This window comes from Colobus angolensis, unplaced genomic scaffold, assembly GCF_000951035.1.
Source record: "Colobus angolensis palliatus isolate OR3802 unplaced genomic scaffold, Cang.pa_1.0 Scaffold11, whole genome shotgun sequence".
Lineage (NCBI taxonomy): Eukaryota > Metazoa > Chordata > Mammalia > Primates > Cercopithecidae > Colobus > Colobus angolensis.
In genome coordinates, this window is record NW_012112030.1 from 5722102 (window position 1) to 5731084 (window position 8983).

Below are 8983 nucleotides of genomic sequence, written 5' to 3' on the forward strand. Positions count from 1 at the left end.
TTATGGCGAATCACTGAGTGACAGCATTCATAGTGTTACGTGACCAACAGATTCGTATGACCAGTGCACAATAACAGACCAATTACACGGAGACAGCAGGACTTGCAGCAGAGAAAGAGTTTAATGTTCACAGGGCACCAAGTGAGGAGATACGAGGAGACCCTCAAATTCACCTCCCTGAAGAGTTCTGGGCTGGAGCTTTTAAGGGGATCATGGAGGGTGAGGAGCTAGAGAATCGGGATCATTGTTTGGTTGGGGTAAGGCGAATGAATTCATCAGGACATGGAAACTGCATTCTTTGGTGAGTCAGCTCCTATGGGGTCCTTCAGACCAGCTGATGTCAGTAGTTTCATTAGTATACAGGACCTGAAAGGATAGCTCAAATGGAAAAGTTTACATTTTATAATGTTCAAGTTGTTAACTGTAGAGCAGTTAAGGGGAACTACGATCTAGGGTCTGTGTGATTCTAGGGCAACAGGCAACAAACAACTAGGAGGAAGCAGGTCCAAGCACAGGCTGACCTAGTGCTTAATGCTGAGTGTGCTGCAAGCTGGGTTTATTTTCATTTCTCCCCCTTCCTTCTTCCTGATTACTTTTGTAAAGTTTATAGGGATGGTTTCCATAGTGGTGATGGGTTAAGTCAAGGAAGAAATGTTTACAAACCAAAATTTTGGTAGGAGGTGGCACCTCCTACCAGCATACAGTTCAACAACAAATGAGAACAAATCTGGTGGGGTTGCCAAGCATTTTCATCCTGCCTCATTTATTGCCATGTATTTGTATGATTATCATCTACTTCACAGGGTAGACATCTGATGGATCCCATTCTCAGCCATTAATTTCACAAATTATTGTGAAGTTTTTACTTCACAATAATTTGTATTCCTTCTTTCTTTCTTTTTCCAAGCTACTTATTCCAGTTCAGGGTCACAGGTGGTCAGAGCCTTTCCTGATAGCTCATGGCCAAGGTGGGAACAACCCTGGACAGGACATTCCGTCGCAGGCACACTCACACCCACACTCACACTCAGACTGGGACCATGGAAATGTGCCAGTGAACCTAAAGTGCGTATCTCTGGGATTTGCAAGGAACCTGAAGTGCGCAGAGGAAACCCACACAGCCATGGGAGAACATGCAAACTCCACACAGACAAGTGGCCCTGACTGGGAAGAAATTTTTTTTTTCTCAGCAACATTATAACAAAACGAGGTTGAACAGAAACAATTTTACTGGAGGACCTGCTGTATAGGAACAAGTTTTCTAAGGAGATTTCAAAAATGTAGAAGTACAAAAGAGGTAGACGGGTTAATTTTTAAAAAGGCAATAGTATCTACCATCCGCCTGGCACTGCTTTAACATTTGTTGGTATTAGGTAATTTTATCCTCACAATCACATCGTGATGTAGATACTATTATTAATCCCATTTTTTAAATGAAAAACAGAAGTTTAGAGAAGTTCAGAAACGTTCCCAAGCTCCAAGTGAAAAATGAGGCAAGATTTTAACCTAGGCATTCCAGCTCCAGAGTCCATGCCCTTAACGACTTCTCAGTGCTACTCAGCTGTGAGGAAGGAGACAACTGTCTCCCCTTTGAGACTTCAGATGATGGTGGGAGGCTGAATGCAGACAGACAGATGTGTTCAAAAGAAGAGAAAGTATGTAAAGGCAAAGCAAAAAAAAGAGAGAGAGAGAAAAGAAAAATGGGACAAAGAAAACAGGAAAGGCATCTGTGAGATCTGTGAGACCCTCGGGTGAGTTCATGTCTGAGAGCTGTTGGCATCGGCATGGAGCGATTGTCCCTTTCTTCTGTGAGGCACGTGGTACTGGTAGACTGTGACCAGTGCTGCTCACGATTTGAATTTGCCTTTCCCAAAGTCAGACTATGCTGAGGGAGGTGAAAGGGTAACACCTACAAAAGTTCTTGCTTAGAGTCTCTTTATTTAAAGATTATGTCGCCTTACCTTCTTTCTCCCCAGAGTAGAGAAAGAAAAGAGCTTCTCAGTGTCCTCAAAAGAGCCAGTAGACTTATAACTGGATAATACGATGGAGTCCAACATTATGAATCATCCACTATCCTGTATTTAATAAAAGGGTCAGAGAATCTCCATCCTCAGAAAAGGATCCAGCCATGCCCGCAGATATTGGATCCAGCCATGCCTGCAGACACTCTTATATAAGGCACATGCGATTCCTGTTGTAAATCTCAATCACAAGAGGGCTGCATCAGTGTGGGGCCCAGATTTGCAGGGCTTCCCAACAAACAGACCCAATGGAGAATGCCACCTTTGTGCTTAGTGCTGTATTTGATGGGAAACAGAGGAACAGAGAACATCCTGTTGATTGGTCTCTGACTCTTAATGCTCTGATATTTTTGTCTAATTGCAATGAAAAGATCTAAGTAAGGCTTAGGACAGAAAAGGAAGCAGTTCTCAATTGGGGCCTATGCTAAGAGAGTTAGACATGGTTTAATGTTGAAAAGTCAGGACAGTGTTGATGGCAGTGATAAAAAGTGAGGCTAGAGAAATCAGTTGAGACTCATTCATCAAGGGTGTTAACAGAAGTTTACATGTTAGTTTATAAGTAATAGTCCTAGGGGATCTTTGGGGGTGTCGATTTTCCGGTATGCAGACAAGTGAAGGGCAAACAAGACAAAGATGAGCTTTACTAAGTATTAGAACAGTTCAGAGGAGACCTGCAGTGGCTAGCTTTCTGTAAACAGGTTGTCGTGACGTCTACCATCAACAGAGAGGAAGCTGTGGAGAGGATTGCTCCTCTCCACAGCTGTCCTCCTGAAAGGGTTGCTCCTCTCTGTAGGTCTCTGAAGCTGTCAGCAGAGAAGGTAGTTCCTCTCTGCAGCTGTGTCCTCTCTGTAGACAGGTCATCCTGACATCTGCTGTCAGCAGAGAGGAGCAGCCCTGGAGAGGGCTGCTCCTCTCTGCAGCTGGCCTCGATGGAGAGAGTTGCTCCTCTCTGCAGCTGGTAGTCCCATCTCTGGAAGTCTCTGAAGCTCTCAGCAGAGAGGGTAGTTCCTCTCTGCAGCTGGTCTTTCCATTGAGTCCTCTCTCCATTCTCTCCATCCTCTCTTGCTCTGGCTGAGCCTGGGGCTTTTATGGACCCCAGAGAGGAGGAAGAGTGTGCTGATTGGTCCATGGGCATCCATGGGTGGGCAGGAAGAGGCACCACAAGTCCCCACTCCAGTTGGTGGGACTGGCAGCCTGGCCCCCAGCCTCCTGGTCTGAAGGTGCAGCCTTACTGAGGACCCGCCCCCTTCCTCCCAGGACTCTGCCTCCTGCTGCCATTCATGGCCCCCAGGTCCCCATTCCAAGATCCAAGCCAGTGCCAGGAGCAGAGAGAGGCCAGGCAGTGCAAGCAGACACCCCTGAGCTTGCAAAGACAGGAGTGTGGGAGGGACCTTCCTGGGCTCATGAGGGTGCACACTGCAGAGATGCCCAGGTCCTGTGCCAGGGAAGCTCCCGCCTCACCAGCTTGGAAGGGGCAAGGTTCCCATGTGTCCCTGGCTCCTGCCTGCTCCATGGAGCACTAGGCTCAGGTCTGCAGCTGCGGATTGGGCGGCTGCAGCTGCACTCAAAAGAGCAGATCCTGCCTACTCCTGGCCCCCTCCAAGAGCACAGGGAGGCTCATATCCACAGCCGCATTTGGGTGGCTGTAGCCCCACCCAGGAGGACGGGGCTCCTGCCTGCTCCATAGAGCAGGAGGCCTGGGTCTGCAGCTGAGATTTGGAGGACTGAGGTTTACAAGGCTGCAGCAGCACCTGGGGGAGACCCCACCCCGACTCAGAAGAGGCGGAGCTCCCACTGGCTCCATGGAGTGTGCAGCCCCAGCTGCAGGGAGCGTGATGGTAGCAGCCACTGCCATCAATAGGAAGCTAATTAAATCTTTTAGAGACAACACAGTGGCAAGATCAGATTTTGTTTAGGATGATAACAAGTGGCAGCATTAGTGTGAGAGAGACAGGTCCAAGGAGAGTATTACAGTAATCCTTATTTCTCACGGAAAATTTTCCTGGAAAATGGGCTATAAGTATATTCTACTTCTTAAAACTGTATTGCTTACCACTTAGGGAAAGCCAAAATGCTTTGCACCAGTGTGACAAGTTTTAGACCAACTGAAAGCCTACAAAGAGCTCTATTTTAAGAATTGAGTCTACTATAGATTTCAGGTTCAGCTTCCTACGAAGATTTTTTTTCTGGAGTTTATTAAAATCAATAATTGACACTAGGTGGCAAGTCAGGATCAACAACTACTGTGTTCCCAGAGTAGTTATGCATCTTTGCATCTTGATTTGAAGTGAAGAATGGGGGAGTTCTATAAGGTTAGACACAGACTAATAGGATTCTGGAAGACATATACTGATACATAAGACACATATAGTGTATACAAGATTCATGCCCAAGATACTGAGCAGTATTATTTTCAAATACATTTTTAATGTGCTTCCCCTACACTTACTTGTTCCTGTTTGGATGGCTTAGCAGAAGCTCCAAGATGCCCTTTTCATACACAGTAATAAAAGATAGCCATAGGGTGGCAGCAAAGGTTAAAAAAGTTGAGTGCTGCTACTTTATTAAAAATCTTGTAAAAATAAAAATAAAAATAAAGTTAGGCAACGGGAACAGAAGAGAGGAGTAAAATAACCATAGAAACCGGAAATGAGAAGATAAAATAAGGTGCTAGCACAAATCATCCTTATCTATGAGTAGAATTGCATTCGCAACCCTGGAAATGGCTGATTTTTGCTTTAAGCTTTGTTTTCTTACAAACAATATATTCTACAAGAAATAGCACATCCCTTTATTTTTCGTAAATAAAATATGACTCTAAACCCCAGCTCCATTGGACTGACAGGAAATTTATTTCAGACATTTTGGGTCCTTCATACCCGGTGACCAAATGCAGGATCAAGATATTGCACCCACTCCACCACGGGCATCTGTCTGTAGTCCACATGACCATTTTAGATCCACCACTCTGTGGCCACATTATCATTCTTGGGGGTAGCAACCTTTGACCAAGAACAAGAGGCTGGGCCTGGAACCCAACCTTCCAAGTGCTCCATGCAGACCTTCCTTCTGAAGCCCTGATACTTACTCAGAGAGTACCAGAAACTAGAGAAGGTTCCTGCTCTTAAGGGACTCGCTGACCTCTCTCTGTCCAGCCTAAAAGAATCATTTTAGCCTTGGGAAAGTCCCCCTCAGCATGAACTTCTGTCTCTTAGCTGGCTTTCTTCCTTCTCAAATTCTGTGTTTCTCTTGTTTATTCTTTTAAGATTAAAAGCCAGGTAAGCCTGCCCCAAAGGTTCAACTCCTTCAAGATTTTCTACATAGCCAACCATGTAATCTGTGAACAAAAACAGTTTCATTTCTTCCTTACCAGTTTGTATACCTTTTATTTTATTTTCTTCTCTTATTTCATTAGCTAGGAATTCCAGGACAATGATGACTAGGAGTAGTAAGAGTAGACATCCCCATCTTGTTCAGGATTTGAGGGGGAAAGTATCTAGTCTCTCATCATTAAGTATAACGTTAGCTGTAGATTTTTTTTTGTAGATGTTCTATATACAGTTGAGTTTGCTGAGAGTTTTTATCCGGAATGAGTGTTGAATTTTGTCAAATGCTTTTTCTGCATTTACTCATATGACCAAAAGTTTTTTTTCTTTAGCGTTTTAATATGATGGATTACATTAAATGATTTTTGAATGTTGAACCAGCCATGCATACCTGGAATAAATCCCACTCTTCATCGCATATAACTATTCTTACACATTGTTGGGTTTGGTTTTCTAATATTTTGTTGAGGATTTTTGGATTTTTGTTCATTAGAAATATTAATCTGTACTTTTCTCATCTTGTAATGTATTTCTCTAGTTTTGGTATTAGGGTAATGTATTTCTTAGTTACTTGTTTTCATTTTTATTTAGTTCAACATATTTTTTAAATTTCTCATAAGACTTCTTGGACCCATATGTCATTTAGAAATATGTTATTTAATCTCCAAATATTCTGGAATTTTCTAGCTATCTTTCTGTTATTGATTTCTAATTTATTTCCATTGTTTTCTGAGCACATACTTTGTTTGATTTCTATTCTTTTAAGTTTATTAAGGTGAGTTTTTGAACTAGGATATGACCCATCTTTAAGAACGCTCCGTGTGAGAAAAATGTGTATTCTACTGTTGTTGGATGAAATATCCTAAAAATATCAATTAGCACCAACTGATCGATTGTGCTATTCAATTCAACTATATGCTTATTAGTTTTCTTTCTGCTGAATCTGTCAGTTACTGATAAATGGATATTGAAGTCTCCAACTGTAATAGTGGACTTGTATATTTTCCCCTGCAGTTCTATCGATTTTTGCCTCCACATATTTTGACCTCTGTTGTTAAGTATACAAAACCTCGGGGTTGTTTTGACTTCTTGGAGAATTAGCCCCTTTTTCCTTGCTCTAAGATGTGCTTTGTCTGAAATTAATATAGCTACTTCAGCCTTATTATTATTATTAGTGTTAACATGGCATATTTTTCTCCATCCTTTACTTTCAATCTATCCTTTATAATTACAGTGAGTTTTCTGTAGACTACATATAATTGAGTCTTGTTTTCTTATCCACTCTAATAGTCTGTCTTTTAAATTGGTGTCTTTAGACTATTCACATTCTAATTTATCATTCATATGTTTAGATTTAATCTCTACCTTATTTTAATTGTTTTTATTCATTTTCCTTGTTCTTTGCCTTCTCAGATTTTAATTGAGAAATTTATACTATTTCATTTTGTCTCATCTCTTACCATATCAATTATACTTAATTCAAAAAAACATTTTCAGTGCTTGCCTAGAGTTTGCAATATACTTTTGCAACTAATCTAAGTCTGCTTTCAAATAACACTGCACTGAGTCACAGGTGGTACACATACCTTATAAGAGAGAACTGCCAATACCTCACTCCCATCCCTTATAACATTCCTGTCACCCATTTCACATATCTGTAAGTTTTGTTGCTACTAATAATATTTTATGGCTACTAATCTTTTGAACAAACTGTTATCTGTTAGGTCAATTAAGAATAAGAAAAATAAAGCCAGGTGTGGTGTCTCATGCCTGGAATCCCAGTGCTTTGGGAGGCCTAGGCAGGAAAAGCACTTGAGGCTAGGGATTTGAGACAGCCTGGGCAACATAGCAAGACGTTATCTCTAGAAAAAATTTTAAATTTAGCTGAGTATGTTGGCATGTGCCTGTAGTCCCAGCTACTCAGGAAGCTGAGGTGGGAAGATCACTTGAGTTCAGGAGTTTGAGGCTGCAATGACCTGTGATTGCAGCACTGCACTCCAGCCCGGGTGACATGGGAAGACTCTGTCTCAAAAAAAAATAATAAAATGAAGAACAAGAATAAGAAAAGTGAAAGACTTTAAATGCTCTCCCTTTCTTTACATAGGTCCAAGTTTCTGACCTATATCATTTTCCTTTTCTATGAAGAACTTCTTTTAACATTTCTTGAAAGGCAACAATTTCTCTCAATTTTTGTTTTTCTGAGATTTTATTTTCCTTCATTTTTAAAGAACAATTTACCTAAACATACAATTCTAGGTTGGTGGCTTTTTTCTTTCAATACTTTAAATATTTCACTCCACTCTCTTGTTGCTTGCATGGTTTTTGAAGAGACATCTGCTGTAATTCTCACCCTTTGTTCTCTATAAGCAAGGCATTCCCTCACTGTAGCTTCTTTCTAGATTTTCTATTTGCCTTTGACTTTCTGCAGTTTGACTATAACATGCTTAGATGCAGATGTCTCGGTATGTATCCTGGGTGGTGTTCTCTGAACTTCCTGGATCTGTAGTTTGGTGTCTGTCAGTAATTTTGGAAAATTCTCAGTCATTATTACTTCAAGTATTCCTTTTGTTCCCTTATCTTCTTCTCCTTCTGTTATTCCCATTATGTGTTTATTATACCTTTCATCATTGTCCCATAGTTCTTGGATATTCTGTTCCTTTATTCTCAGCCTTTCTTCTCTTTGGCTTTCAGTTTGGGAAATTTTCAGTTTCACTGATATATGTTCAAGATCACTGATTCTTTCCTCAGCCATGTCCAGACCATGTTACATAGGTAAATGTGTGCCATGGCGGTTTGTTGCACATATCAACCCATCACCTAGGTACTAAGCCCATCATGCATTAACTATTTTTCCTGATGCTCTCCCACCCACCCCACACAGGCCTCAGCATGTGTCGGTCCCCTCTGTGTCCATGTGTTCTCATTCTTCACCTCCCACTTATAAGTGAGAACATGTGGTCTTTGGTTTTCTGTTCCTGCGATAGTTTGCTGAGGATAATGGCTTTCAGCTCCATCCATGTCCCTGCAAAGGACATGATCTCATCCCCTTTTTATGGCTGCATAGTAGTCCATGGTGTATATGTACCACATTTTCTTTTTCCAGTCTATCATTGATGGACATTTGGGTTGATTCCATGTCTTTGCTATTGTGAACTGTGATGTATGAACATATGTGTGCATGCATCTTTATAATAGAATAGAATTACTGTACTTTTATTCCTAGCATTTCTTTCTTTCTCTTTCTTAGAGTTTCAGTCTCTCTGCTGATATTCCCCCATCTCTTCTTGCATGTTGTCCACTTTTTCTATTAGATCCCTTAGCGTAATAATCATTATTTTAAATTTCCAGGCTATTAATTCCAAAACCTCTGTCATATCTTAATCTTGTTGTACTTGCTTGGCCTCGTCAAAATGTGCTTTTCACCTTTTAAAGTGCTGTGTGATTTGTTGTAGAAATCTAGATTATTATATATTGGGTAAAAAACTGAAGTAAGTTATCATGAGGTTTTATGTTTATCTAGCTAGGAGTTCGGCTGTGTTTACTTTCTTTTTTTTTTTTTTTTTGAGACAGAGTCTCCCTCTGCCCCCAGCCTGGAGTGCAGTGGCCGGATCTCAGCTCACTGCAAGCTCCATCTCC